Consider the following 15,662-nt stretch of genomic DNA (forward strand, 5'->3'; position numbering starts at 1 on the left):
GAACTGTAAAAAGAGGAATAATCTAAGTATGGCATGGACTGACTATAAAAAATAAAGGATTTGACAAAATATCCCACTCAGGCATTGTTGACAAACTCAAGAGGTTAGGTACAAATCTGTATGTTATCCGGTGGATTGTCAGGTAGCTCACAGACAGGACCCAGGAAGTTAAAATTGGGGAGTCCACCTCTACAAAGAGGCCAGTCACAAGTGGAGACCCTCAGGGATCAGTCCTTGGACCGCTCCTTTTTGCCATTTACTTCTCAGAAGTCAAGGCCAATGTCAGTGGTCTCTGACTGACTAAATTTGCAGATGATTGTAAATTAGGAGCTGTCATTGAATCTCACACTGACACAAATATTCCCCAGGAGGGGCTGACACAAGCAAACAACTAGTGTCAGAGCCGTGGACTAAAACGAAATGCCATGAAATACATAGTAATATCCTTTGGGAAGTCATCCATCTATGGTGACTATCATATTGACAACACACCCCTTAGAGTTGACCCAGTAGTCAGGGACTTAGGGACACATGTAGATAGTAATCTAGCCTTTGATTATCACGTGTCTACAGTGGTGAAGAAATCATTCTATGTTGTGCAACTTATTAACAAAGGTATGGCATCTAAGTCCAAGGAAGTCATTGTTCCACTGTATTCTGCATTCATCAGACCTATCATTGCAATTTGGACAATTGGATGGGAAACCGGAAATTCATCACTGGTTTGGCACCTATGTCTGTAATGTAAACAGGTAACCTATAAATGGTTCATCTCCCAGGGCCATGCTTACACTTATCAAGGGTATCAGAACTTGTCAGATATTCAGGATGCATGGTTAGGCTTAAAAAGGCCCTTGTGGTCGTTAGCCTAGTAAACACCTATGAACCTGTAAAAACGTATTTGATAGTATCCCACATTAATCGATAAAAAAAGTGCTTAAAAATGTGTAAGATACACCCTACACTGATCGACTATATTACAGTGACTATGAAACAGTGTCAGACCACTTTGCAATTTAGTCATGATAAAGGACAAATTATTATTCCAGGGATAAAAATTCAAAGGGGGATATTTCCAGTGTGACTCTCTGTCACCGCTGCTATTCTGTCTTACCCTTAATCCATTAAGCTGCCTACTTAACAGCTTAGGCCATGGCTATAATTTGGCTCCTAGAAAGCAACAAAGTGTAAAGACTTCTCATCTTCTCTTTGTCAATGATTTAAAACTGTGTAGCTCATCAGATGAGAGCCTGAAAGCACAACTGCAAGTAGTCAAAACTTTTTCAGATGATATAAGAATGTCATTTGGTCTTGATAAATGTGCAAAAGCAACCTTTAAAGCAAGAAAGCTGCAGCACCAAGAAAACATCAGTTTGGGACAGGAATGTGATATAAAAGAACTTCAGCAAGAGGGAGTGTATACATATTTGGGAAGTGATGAAGGAACAATAAAGCATGAACAAATATGAATAAAACTCAGTAAGGAATACTTTAAAAGACTTAAATTAATCCTGAAAGCAGCATTGACATCTAGGAACAAAATCCAAGCTATAAACCAATTTGCTCTTTCTGTCCTAACTTACAGTTTTGGAGTGATTGACTGGCCCCAAAATGTGTTGGATGGATTAGATAAGAAAATAAGAAGGACACTTCATGCTCACCAAATGATTTATAAAAATCAGTGCATACCAAGATTATATATTCCCCATTCAAAGGAGGGATGGTCCTCCTTGAAATTGATTACATGTATAGATCTGTAATCGTGGGACTCCACACATATCTGCTGACCTCACAAGACCCAAACATAATGACATTTTGAAACATGAGGAGAATAAATCTAAGATGGCTTCTCTGCTTAATCTAGCAGAAGCATATCATTGTCAAGCAGGAATGGAAATCAAACCAGAAGTAGATAAAAATCAGGCAGCAACTGAATGTGCCAAAAAACAAAAGAAAGAATATAAGATGAAGGACGAGATGAGAAGGCAAGAAATGTGGAAAATGCATAAATATAGTTGCAAGTATAGAAAACTTCTGCAAGAACCTCAAGTTGATCAGGAATGAATGCAGGAATGGTTAATGAGAGGTGAATTCAAACCAAGAGATGAAAGGGCTACATACATGTTGGTTTACAAATTCCATTGAACATGTGGGAGGAACAGACAAATGTAGGTTTTGTAAAACCGAACTGGAAACAGTTGCACACCTCATTGCTGGTTGTGACATACTAATGGCAGAAGGACTGTATACTGAAAGGCATAATAACATGGCAAGACTCTTGCAATGGGAATTGTGCAAACCCTATGGTACTTGAAGTGGCTGAAAAGCACTGGAAACATGAGTCATAAAGCATCAAAGAAAATTATGAAGTTTACACCACATGGGATCATCCATTACCAACAGCTCAAAAGATAGATGCTAGCAAATGCAATATAGTGGTCCATGAAAAGAAGACAAAGGTAACATTGATCATTGAAATTGCCACACCTAGTGACTACAGTGTCTTGCATACAGAGACACAAAGTCATAAAATATCAGGATCTGCAGGCAGAAATGAGAGCAATGTGGAAGAAAGAAACCCAGACAATTCCAATAGTAGTAGGAGCAACAGGTCTTATAAAAAAAGAATCTACAATCATATTTAGATATGTTACCAATATATGTAACCCCATACAAATTGCAGAAGGAGTCATAACTGGGCACATTACAGGTGCTGTAAAGAGCACTTTGGGTTGTTATCAAAGATTGAAACAATACTAATTTCATGAACTTTAATCGTACTTTGACTTAGGAATGGGGTCCATTCCCGTCATGATATTGGAAACCCAAAAGACTTGGAGAAATCAAAAAGGGAGAGACATTGTCATCAGAAAGATAAGTACCCCACTGGGGAACTTTTTCTTCCTTCTTTGACTCATGTCAGATAAAGTTAATAAGTGTCCCCGCTGTGGTAAACAAATTCCACACAGAAACTTCCATATGCTTTGTGTAATTTGCTTAGGCCCAAATTACGACATCCCTAACTGTCTTTTCTGTGCTAGGTTTGACACTAGAACTATTAGGCATAGAGCAGAGTTTTTAGTTCGCTTTCTGTGACAGAAATCAGTGCAATCACATACTATGGCGTCCGCCAGTCATTCTTAGCTTGATGTACCTAAGCACAAAGAAGATAAGAAGCTAAAGCCTAGGTTCATGAACAACATTCAGTTACCCCCTGACTCACCTACTACTCTTGTGATTGTTGAGGAATGTGAGGCACTTTTGCAGCCCCTTTGACCTTTGATTCAATGACGCAGGCCAGTGCCAAGACCCATTTGGAATCGGACATACCTTTGGTCCCTTCAGCTTCTACAGGTCATGTCTTCAGCTCCTCGGTTGGGTCTGAGACTGCTCAGCAGGCCATGGCTTCCGACGACCGACTGCTAACCGGAGACTCTTCTTGGCCTAGGGCCATTCAAGTGCATCTACAAACTAAAGAGTCAGGTGCCAAGGTGTCGGATGTTCCTATGCCCAAGACCAAACCCACACCAAAGAAAGGCATTGTGGCAGGCCCTTCACCTAGGCCTATGGGCTCCCGGTTTCGGGGACACCAACAGGATTTGATTAAAATTGTCTGAAGACCTCATTAACATTGTAAGGTCCAGACAGATGTCAGTGGATATCACTCAAGGGAAAAGAAAAAGAGACACCCTCCCTGAATTCCACCCTGACCCTCTGCATTCAGAAGAAGAGTCTGATTTGGAGGACTTTGCATCTGAGGAAGGCCCTGCTTATACCTCTTATGAGGAATCTGATTCAGAGGAGATTCTGCCCTCTGCCTCTCTGCCTGAAGACCTCGCCTTTGGGGAGACTCTTCATGTAATGAGATAACATTTCCAGTGAGATGCAGAAGAATACCCATAGGCCAAAAAGAGTCAGGGAGTTCTTGGACCTCCCTGAGCACAAACCTCTAGCAATCCCACCTATCCTGGAAGTAGTGGAAGATGTCTTTCAGGGTGATTCCTTAAATCCTGGCTCACTCCCACCTGCATCCAGAAAGCCTGACTGGTTTTACAGGGTTCAGGACTCTCATAAATATCTCTTTAAAAATCCAACTGCTGGCCCTGAAGTGGTCACACCCGGCCCTAAGGGATACAAGACCAGTACCTCTAGGAACACTTGACCTACTGACAAAGAAAGTAGGGCTCTAGATAGATTTGGAAAGAAAGTATACACTTCAAATACCCTCACCATGAAGGCCCTCAATTGTCAATTTCATGCAATCAAATACCAGCAAACCATTCTTGACCAACTAAAACAAAAGCTTTCAGGTCTGGAGGATAAAAACCTTTCTAAGGAACTTTTATATCTGTGCCATTCCAGTTTAAGTGGCTAAACATTCCCTTCACTGCATGTATGATGCCATAGAAACATCCTGCAGGGCAGCTGTCACTGGCACAGTGATCAGGAGACACACTTGGCTTAGGGAGCAACCCCTTTATGACCAGGTAAAAGCTAATCTCCTGGATGCCCCACTTGACAAAGAATGCCTTTTTGGGCCTAAAGCTGACGCTGTCCTCAAGACGATGGAGAACAAGGCAAAATATATGCAAACAATAAAGGATTTTCTACAAGTGCAGCCCCCCAGGTTCAGCAGGAACATTCCAGCTAAATATTGGTCCTTTCCACCCAATCTGAGAGCAAACAGTGAAAGCTTTAGAGGGACAGAACTCCCAGATAAGTGGATCTCAGATTTGCACAGATAAAGGAATTCTAGGACACCTGCCCCTGCCAGAGAGCAATTATGACTCTCCACTTCCATCCTCCCTCCCCAGCACCACCCCAAAGCTAGGAGGAAGACTATCCTGCTTCTATCAAAACTGGACCCATATTACCTCAGATCAGTGGGTCCTAAATATTATTGCCCATGGTTACAAACTCACTTTCAAAGAGCTCTTAAAATTCTCAGGATACACAGATGTACCCCAAAATCAAAAAGCTCAGGCTCTAGAACAAGTACAAACTCTGTGTTCAAAGGGAGCAGTGGAACCAGTTCCAGAAGATCAAAAATGGAAAGGATTTTACTCAAGGCTCTTCCTGGTACCAACAAAAGAAGGGTCTTGGCATCCCATTCTGGACCTGTACTGCCTAAATCGTTTTCTCAGGGTTCCAAAATTCAAAATGTTGACCTTCCAGAAGGTACTCCCCCATGTTAGCCCCTCAGGCATTCATGTTGTCTTTAAACCTAAACTACGTCTACCTTCACATCCCCATCTCTAAGTCGCACAGCAGCTTTCTTCACTTCAGAGCAAGCTCCAGTCATCAGTTTTCAGCTCTGCCTTTTGGACTGTCTTCTGCACCAAGGGTTTTCACAAAGTCCCTAGCTCCTGCCATTGCTTACTGCAGGACCAAAGGGGTCCAGATTTACCCCTTGATTGCCTACTACAGGCCTCAGACCAGTCACAGATTCTCAAAGACCTGGATTTTATACAGAACATCCTGACCTCCTTTGAGGTTCACGCTAAATCTAAAGTCCATCACTGTGCCATCCAAACAGATGGTTTTCTTTGAGACACTGCTGGACTTTGCTCTTCAAAAAGCCTTCCTGTCCTCGGACAACGTCACCTTTTTGACCAACTACTTCCAGAACATACAGCACAAACAGTGCATAACAGTCAGAGAATTCCGCAGAGCTCTGGTGTACATGGCATCCTGTATCCTCATGGTGCCACTAGCCAGGCTACACATCAGGAAGCTTCAGTGTTATCTAAAGAATGTGTGGTGCCAGAGCACTCAGTCTCTAGACACCAACATACACCAAACAGGTGCTCACATTGTGGGTACAGGCCTGCACCCAGAATCAGGGTTTGCCCTTCACATTCACCTCTCAAGGCCAGTCCCTCAGCATAGACTCCTCAGACATTGCATAGGGTGCCCACACCCAACATTTCCAGACCCATGGGTTGTGGGATTCGCAGACCAAGAAGAGGCACATAAATTAGAAGGAACTCAAGGCTTACTAGCATTCAAAGAGAAATGGATACCAGGGATGCTGGTAGTATAGACAGACAGCAACACAGTCATATAGTACATAAACAGATAAGGAGGCATGCAATCCTATGCCCTGTGCTGTCTAGCCATGTAAGTCTGGGAGACAGTCACTCCATTGGACTTCACCTCCTAGTGCAATATCTGCAGATCTACTCAGCAGGAACTTGACAGACCTCCATGAGTGGCACCTGCACCAGGATATTTTCCTCAGCATAACACAGAAATGGGTACTCTACAGGTGGACTTGTTTGCCAGTGAGGACAATGCTCAGCTGGAGAAATTCTGTACAAGGACAAGAGGGGCATCAACATGGAGAACAGATGCCTTCTCCTTCACATGGACTCACCTCTTCATTTATGCCTACCCACCCCTACCTCTTCTGCCTTGAATCCTTTTTAAAATAAGAGAAGAGGGGGCAAGGACAATTCTGATAGCTCCAACCTGGCCCAGGCAACACTGGTTTCCTCTCCTCCTCCAGCTGACCAGTCAGAAACCTTGGCAGTTACTCCAGATGGTAGACCTCCTCACCAAGGCAAAGGGAGGATAGTGCACCCCAGTCTGCAGACCCTGAACTTCTCAGCCTGGATTATCACTCAGCACCTAACTGCTCCAGCAACCTAGTCAACAGGTGCAAAACATCCAGAAGGAATCCAGAAGGCCTAGCACAAGGAAATCTTATGCAACCAAATGGAGAAGATTCTCTGCTTGGTGCAGAGGCACCACCTTGAGCTAAGCTCTGCTACCATTTCAGCCACCCTGGAGTACTTGGCCAGCCTAGTGCAAAAAGTCCTTTCCTACTCCTACATAAAAATACATGCATTGGCCATCTCTGCTCACATTCCTGTTCTCCCACCTATCTTCTCCACCCCCTCTTGAAACAATTCCTTAGAGGTATCATTCATCTTAGGCCACCCAGGAGGAAACCCACAACTCCATGGGACCTAAACTATGTGCTGGAACATTAACTTTGTCTCCCTTTGAACCTGCAGGTAATGCTTCTTTAAAATTCCTCACTTTGGAAAACTGCTCCTCTTTTAGCCATTACATCACCTAGAATGGTCTCAGAAATACAGGCCATTGTGGCAGTAGAGCCTTTCATCATCTTCCATAAAGACAGGGCTTCCCTCAGGACTAACCCTTCCTTTATGCATAAGGTGGTTACAGATGAGTCCTTGAATCAAGCCATCCTGCCTACCTTCTTTCCCAATATCCTCAGAACAAGTGAGAGAGATTATTGCATTTCCTGGATGTGTGCAGAATATCATGCTTCTACCTAGATAGGACAAAGTCCTTTAGAAAATCAGATCAACTGTGCATACCCATTGTCCCCAGATCTTCAGGAAAACCAGCTTCTAAATAGACCATTTCCTAATAGATTTCTCACTGTATCTCCTTCTGCTACAGCCATCATGGCAAAACAAAACCCAGATTTGGTTAAACCTCATTCTACTAGGTTCACAGCTATTTCTACAGCTTTCCTTAAGGGGGTCCCCACCAAAGACATTCTGGAAGCAGCCACTTGGTCTTATGTGCATACCGTTACAAGACACTATCACCTGCTAGCGTTCTTTAAATCCAGAGCAGGATTTGCCTCTGGAGTCCTGCAGGGGATCCTCTCCTCTACTGGATCTCCATCCACCCTCAGTTAAGCTTCCCAGCTGTCAGAACTGCAACAGTGGAACATGAAGAATATAGTACATAGGTTCATAGGTTGGTACTAGGCTATCGGCCCTAGGGCCTATACAAGCCTAGCCATAACAATTCCCTGGATATTTCTTCCCACAATATTTACTTCTCTGGACCCCTGTCTAGCAGGGTGACTGACATGATCCCCGGGGTGAATTTCCTTTCTCCCATCCAGTCTTCAAGGTGCCTTTTGAAGAGGGCCAAGGAGGTGCTCTGCTTGATATGTATGGGCAGTCTATTCCAGAGTATGGGGAGTCTCTGGGTCAGGAACCTATCCCTCCAGCATGTTTTGTTCATTGTGATGACAAGGTTTAGATCCCTGGAGCATGTGGCTCTGAGGGATTGGGATTTCTTTAAGTGGAGCATGTCCAACAGCTCAGGGTTTGGCATGGCCTTGTATGTTAAGCAGAGATCACCTCTGAGTAGACGATATGCCACAGAGTATAGCTGGAGTTTTTTTAGATGGTCAGCATATGGCATCTGCTTTAGGCTTGTGATTCTTTTAGTGAGGTATTTCTGTGGCCTTTCCAGCTGTTGCAGATGTCTTGTGAGGTATGTACCAAATGGGGAATTATACTCTATAATGGGTGTAATGAGGGATGAGTACAGTGGGACAATGACCTCCTTTTTTCTGGATGAAAAGCCCTTAGTAATGAGGTGTGCCACATAGACGGATTTCCTGACTGTTGTGGCAATGTGGTTATCGAAAATGAGACCACTGTCTACCAGTTTCCCTAAGTCTCTCATCATACTTTCGATGTTTAGTGTACTGCCACCTATGTGATAATTCATGGGTACATGTTTTTTTCCAAAGAGGATAACTGTACATTTCTTGGCATTGAGCTTGAGCCCATGGCTCTGACACCAGGCATCTGTTTCTGTAAGGCCCTTTTGTAGAATATCCACATCATTTGGGGATTCAATAATGACTCTCAGTTTGCAGTCATCTGCAAACTTTGTTAGCCAGAGTCCCTTAGTGTTGGCCTGTACTTCAGAGAAGTAGATGCCAAATAAGAGTGGTCCCAGGACTGAACCCTGAGGTACTCCACTTGTCACTTGTCTGGAGCTGGATTTGGAGTCAGCTACTTTTACACTCTGGGTTCTGTCAGTAAGCCAGATGGCAACCCATCGAGTGATGTAGGGATTTATGCCCAGCTTAGTAAGTTTATCTATGATTCCAAAGTGGGGGATGGTGTCGAAGACATTGGTGAGGTCCAGATAGGCTGTGTGGACTGCCTTACCCTCATCCACAGCTCTGGAGACTGATTCAAAGAAGTCAATCAGGTTCAGGAGACAAGATCAGCCCTTCACAAACCCAAACTGGGTGGGGTCCAGTGTTTGAAGGTTGCCATTGTCTTTGTTTATAAGTTCCATGATAAGGCGTTCCATGCCCTTGCAGATCAGCCTCGTCAGACTGATGGGACGGTAGTTCCCGGGATCCAAGGTGGATCCCCCCTTGTGGAGTGGGATAACTGTAGCTGTGCACCACTCAGTGGGCACGAAGCCGGAGGTGAGGCTATGATTAAACATGACATTTAAGTGAGGTGCCAGTTCATTTTGTAGTTCATGTAGTACACAGCCTGGGATGTCATCTGGTCCCATGGATGGTGTATTCTTAGCTTTGGAGAGTGCGGTTTCTACCTGTGTGGCCATGATTACCAGAATTTGGCAATCTTTTGGTATTGAGATGAGCCCTTTAGGGGGTGAGAGGGGGGTGAAGTAGGCACTAAATCGATCTGCCAGGATATTGGCAATATCCTTGGGATCAGTATATTTAATGCCATTCTGTTGAAGCTCAGACCAGATCTGAGCATTGCCATTTAGATTCTTGACATAACTATAGAATGCCTTGTGGCTGTCTTTGGAATCTTTGGCAGTTTTATTTTCGTAACTAGCTTTTGAGGATTTTATGAGGGATCTCAGCTTGCTGAGGCTAGTGAGGGAGTCTTTTGCATCCTGGGATTTTCTTCTTTTCTGCAACAGTTTCTTCCTTCTGTTGTATAGTTTGTTTATAGTAGGGTACCACCAGATTGGCTTCCTTTTTTTGGAGGAGAGCATCTTGGCTCTATTTGGGATGGCACGATTCATGCATGAGTGGATGTGCTCGTACAGTGCCTTAGTGTAGGATTCTGAAGGAAACTTTCAGATCCCATCTGCATGGGTGTCATGAAGTTTGTCACTTCTGACTTCAGTAGCATGAAGTTGGTTTTGGAGAAGTTTTTTAAGGAGGTCTCCTTACTGGGGGGTGGGGGTGGGATGTAGATGTCAAGGGTGATTTGCTTATAGTCAGACCTGACCAATGAGGGGGTGACCACTGGTGTGGAGTATCTATATCCCATGTTAGTAATGACCAGGTCTAGGATACTGGATCCCCTGGTGGGACAATGGATTAGTTGATCCAGGGTGTTGGAATTTATGAATTCCAAGAACCATTGGGAAAAGGAGTTGGTACCTGAGTAGTTTTCCCAGTTAATGGCAGGGTAGTTGAACCCAGTATTAGGGTGTTTGGTTGTATCTTAATATTTTCCAGTATGTTTAGAAAGGTGTAGTGAGAATCTTGGGGCATGGTGGGGAATCTGTAGCAAACTACAGTTTGGATTGCATTCTTACCTAGTGTTAGTTGCACCTGGAGAATTTCAGATGCATTGTGTTGGGCAACTAGCCTGGAGGTGTGAATATCCTTGGTGAATATGGACACTCCTCCACCTTTAGTGTTTCGGTCTTGGTTTTGTGGCCGAAAAGTGTGGTAAGAGTTGTAGCCTGGTATTGCAGGTGTGATCTCTAGAGCCTTGAACCAAGTCTCAGTTACTGCACAGATATCGATGTTCTCCATTTTTAGGAGTGCCTCAAGAGAGTGCATTTTGAGGTTTAGACTTCTAGCATTGAGTAGCATTACCTTCAGATTTTGCATGCTTGTATCTGTTACGGTGGTGGTTTTGTCCTTTGAACCTTGCCTAAAAAAGGCACTATAGCGGTGGTAAGAGCTTTAGCCAGTAACCTGAATCCTAGGGTTGACAGGTGCAGACCATCTCTGGCAAAGCATTGTGGTTTATTGATCATGTCTTCCCAGGCAGACAGATACTGGATCCCCTTTGAATGACACCAGAAGGTTAGCCAATTGTTGAAGTCAATCATTTTGTCCTTATACTGTGGTATCATTCTGGGTGAAGGCAGGATGCTACTCAGGGCTAGGGTCATACCTGCCTGAGCCACATGATCCAAGAGCTCTTCCATGTCTCTTTTCATGTAGTCCAGGGAAGTATGTCTCAAGTCATTCACTCCAGCATGGACAATGACAGAGTCGTTTTTGTACTTGTTGTGGAGTGACTTTAGTGCATGCGTTATGTGGTGGATACTGGCACCTGACAGGCAGCTGACTGTAATTTTCTCCTTGTTCACTCTGGTGAGTGGGACATCAGTGTGCCTGACTATAGAGTCACCTATGACTAAAGTGTTAGGTACATTGTTTTGCCTTAGGGACTATTGTTGGGTGGCACACTGGTGTTGTGAGCTATGTGTCACTTTGGTTGTGACTGGTGTTTGTTTGCATTTCAGCTTCGGAGGTCCTTTTTGCTTGGGCAGGTTAATGTTAAGGGCCTCCGCATATGTGGGTTTAGTGTTGCTGTGGGTTGGGTATTGATGGTGTGGGTTTTGAATGTCTATGAGTTGCTTGAGGTGTAGTGCAGGTGTTAACCTTCTCCTCTTGACTGTCTAGCACAATCTTGGCTGGACAGAGCTTTGCTTCCAGTTTGGCTATGTAAGTGCATCTCTCACAGGTTGTAGTGTTGGGTGGTAGGAGGAGAGGGTTGTCTGTGTACATGAGGCAGTTGCCGCATTGCCCCAGTATGCCCAGATTCACCAGGTGGACAGGAGAAATCACCTGAAGCTGACTCTTGGACATGCCTGGTTAGGTGTTTTTTTTGTAAAGTATAAGAGCTGTTTTCCCTTACCTTTGCAAGGTACTTTGCAATTATAGGCTGTTTAGTGCCTATGATTAATTTCTCCTTATTGACAAGTTGTGCACACAGTTGTGTGCACTTAGTATAAATGTAGATGTATGAATGTATTCAGTGTTGCAGTCTTCTTTCCCTTCCTCCTACCCCCTTGGCCTACTAGGTAGGTCTTGAATTACCAAATTTGATGACCTTGAGCACTTTCCCAGGCTACCCTGGGTTAGCTCCCCCTCTCTTTAGTCTCTTTTACTTGAGTCCGGGCTTCTCCTTATGGGGCCAAGAAAATGCTGAAGTGATGAAGCAGGCTGGCTCCCTTTATATCTGAGTGTGCTGACGTCTGTTGAGGCATCCTCCAGCCTGGGAGGTGAAATAAGTTTCTCTGGTAGTCAGGCTAGTTGAGGGTTTTCATGCAGGAAATCCCCAACTGTCAGGACTGCAACAGTGAATACACTCGCACATCTACTTTTATGGTAAGTGTACACAACTTTACTTTTTTACATAACACCCACTCTCATGTGCGCACATAAACACACACACACACACACACACACACACACACACACACACACACACACACACACACACACACACACACACACACACACAAACATACGCGCATACACATCAAAACACATGTAAAGAACATCTTTTCAGGGCAACAGAAACATCAATGCAGAAAACAAAAAATTTTAGGTGAATAAATGCAAAGAGGTTCACAAACCATATCAGTTTTTTGTTTCTTTCGGCTTTTCCCGGTTAGGGGTCGCCACAGCGGAACTCCGGTCCGCTAATAATTGGCAGTAGATTTTCACGTGCTGGCTTGCCGGGCCTAACGCACAACCTTCAACGTAGGAACACCCATTCACGCATGTCGACACACAGAAGACACTCTAACTGAGAATCGAACGGGCAACGTCTAACTGTGAGGCGACAACACTACTGCAGCACCACCACCGCGGGCTCACAAAGCATATCAGTAAGATCCAAAATATTTTCTACAGAAAAATAGCAGCCTGGACTGGAGTGATCTTTCAAATGAGATGGCCAAGTTTCTGATGCCACAGATCCTCCATTTTAGTTCTCACCTTAGAAATGGATACAGTTAGGTTTATGGACAATTTATTTATTTATTTATTTATATTTGTTAACCGGGAGTGTCCGACTGGACACAGGTCCATTTTCAGTGGAGGACCGGGGAGAAAAGCTCCACAGTTAAAACAAACAGACAGTAGTTGCATTGGATTACATAGCGATTAACAATTTACATAGCAATTACTTACAACATATTTACAGATGAAGAACATAGTACATCAGTAGACAACTAGAATCTATCTGTGAAATACATAACAGACATTAACAAATGTTACAATAAGAGGTTCCTGCTGTATAATAAGTACTAGGCTTATGAGCATCTGAGCTTGTTATAATCAAGGTAGTTAGTGTAGTGGAAAGAAAGGTAGTGGTTGGATGGGGTGGGTGATATTAGAGTGGGTGTGCTGTTAGTAAAAGTTTGAAGTGGGTGCATGATGTTATGGAGGTAATTGTGGGTGGGAAGGAGTTCCATAATTTGGCTATGGCTCAAGAGAATAGTGCTTCACCAGCAGAGTTATTGGCTTTAGTGATCTGCAAGTGATTTTTGTTGCTGGATCTTAGTGGTCTGGTGGTGCGATAGGGTTGGAGTAGATTCTGGAGGGATGGGACATTTAGTGGATGGTTTACTGGTTTGTGGGTGAGTGAGAGCTGATACCATTGAAGGAAGTGAGGGAGTTCAAGCCAGCCCAGTTCAGCAAGTGAGAGACAGTGGTGACTACGGTAGGATGCACCTGTGGCGAATTTGTCGATTTTGTTGTAGCAGGTCTCTAGCTTGTTTAGATCGCATTGCCTTAGGTTGGTATATATTGGAGAGGCATAAAGTAGGGTGGAGATAAGGTGGGAATTTGCTATTGAAATCTTTGCTGCTTTGGTGAGAAGTTGCTTATTTCTGTATAATGCTCCTAGTTTTTTGTGGACTTTTTTTATGGTCATGGATATGTGAATGTCAAATTTTAGTTTATTGTCTATTTCCACTCATAGCAATTTGGTGTGTTCAGTTGGGTATATAGTGGTGTTGTCTTTTGCTGTGATGTTAAAGTGAGAGTTGTATTGAGTATGTTTGGTGGGTTGGAAGATGAGTAGTTTAGTTTTGTTTGGGTTGAGTATTAATTGGGCATCGGATAACCAAGTTTCAACAGAGGAAAAGGCTTCCTGTGTGACTTTTTGCAGTTTGGGTAGGGACTGGGCTGAGCAGATGATGGTTGAGTCATCTGCGTATTGTATGAGTGTGCCATGTTTGGTGGCAGAGGCTAGATTATTGGTGAAAACAGAGAAGAGTAGGGGTCCAAGGATGGATCCTTGGGGAACCCCTATGGAGACAGGTAGTTGGGGAGATATGTCATTCTGCCATACAGCGGATTGTTGGCGGTCAGACAGGTAACTCTGAAACCAGTTGATGACTGATTGTGAGAAGGATAGGTTATTGAGGACAGAGATACATTGTGTAATGGGAGGAGAGTTAATCTAAGAGCCAAGCATCAGCACTCTTTTTTTCTAAGGGACAGACCTGCTTCTAGTAAGTGCTAGAGGATACTTTACATGAGAAACATTAGCCAATCATGATATGAAGAGGGCACATAAAGGTACATTTAAAGAAGCATGCATATTGCATATACATATCCACTTAATGTTGGTACATGACAGAACCCATCTTCAGCAGGAAAAGCATTAAGCTGGAATGCAAGTAAATCTTTGTCACCAGCGGATTACCATCTACCTACAGTGGCATTAATAAACATGCTATATGCAGAGAAATAAGTGTCTTGTTAAAACACAGGGTTGCATGGATATGGAGACATGTACCACTTGCTTACTATTTAAGGCACAGAATAAACTCACAAGGAAGATTTGCAGGGTTCAGATAAATGATTAGTTAATTACATTAAGTCCAAGCAATAGTGTGAGAATATACTTGTCAACTGTCCAGATTTATGCAGTGTCGAGATTTTTGTCTCATGTTATTGGTCTGTTCCTCATAAAATGTGTGTTTTTTTGACAAATCATTGTGATGGTATAAGAATTAAAGTCACTAAATAATGACATTCATTTGCGTTTCAGACTATATTCTTCAGAAAATATATGCTAACACAAATTCTGTTATTCTAGCAACTTTCTGTTTATAAGAGCAGTAGTTAAAATGTGTCCCTGTTTTTTGGGCCTTTGCCCCCCCCCCCCCATTTTATCAGGCTTTGTCCAGATTTCCTAATCTAAGAGGTTGAGAGGTATGTATAAGAAGTAGAAAGAGGGAGCCAATAATCAGTCAAAAAAAGAGGAAAAAAGATATAGGCATGTAAAAAATACTGCTGTGGAAATAAAATTTCACAATTTCTCAAGATGCAAAAAGGCCACTAATTCATTCTGTGAATTCATGCAGGAGCTGGAAGCAGAACCTGATGTTTTTAACATAGGCATTGGTAGCACAGGGAAATGGTTCACCCTTCCCTACCATAAACATCCACTGCAATGGGCCATGCCTGCAATATTCAGTTTGGGTCATGCTACAAAAGTGAATGGAGCCATGCAGTGGCAGTGTTATTCCTCCCATGTCCTGCACTTATAACTCTGAATGGTTAACTTCACAGTAGCAGCTTCACCACTAACAAGCACAAAGTAGGATGACAGTCACTTACTAGTATCACCATCAGTATGCATTTATTTATCTATTTATCTATCCTTAATTTCCATGAATGGGAGGGGCAGGACAGTGAATGGTTGATGATTCATCCAATCAGACATGGTTTCCTGCATTTTAGAGATGTGGGAGTGGCAGTTAGCTGGAAAATTAATATAACTGGAAAGCCAAGATTCAAATTTCCCTGCCTGTGTAATGTGCTTCAGACTCAAAACTCCTCGCAGGAAGACTCACTGTTGCATTTGGTTGAAAACAGACTGAATTCTCTG

The 15,662-nt window shown here is 43.3% G+C and overlaps 1 protein-coding gene across 1 annotated transcript in view; it reads left to right on the forward strand.

The window, feature by feature from the left end:
• Nucleotides 1-15,662, forward strand: part of BMPER (BMP binding endothelial regulator) — a 1,202,087-nt gene that overhangs the window by 568,206 nt on the left and 618,219 nt on the right. The window lies entirely within an intron of this gene.

This window comes from Protopterus annectens, chromosome 3.part0 (assembly GCF_019279795.1).
Source record: "Protopterus annectens isolate FY-2018-M chromosome 3.part0, PAN1.0, whole genome shotgun sequence".
NCBI classification, from domain to species: Eukaryota; Metazoa; Chordata; order Ceratodontiformes; family Protopteridae; genus Protopterus; species Protopterus annectens.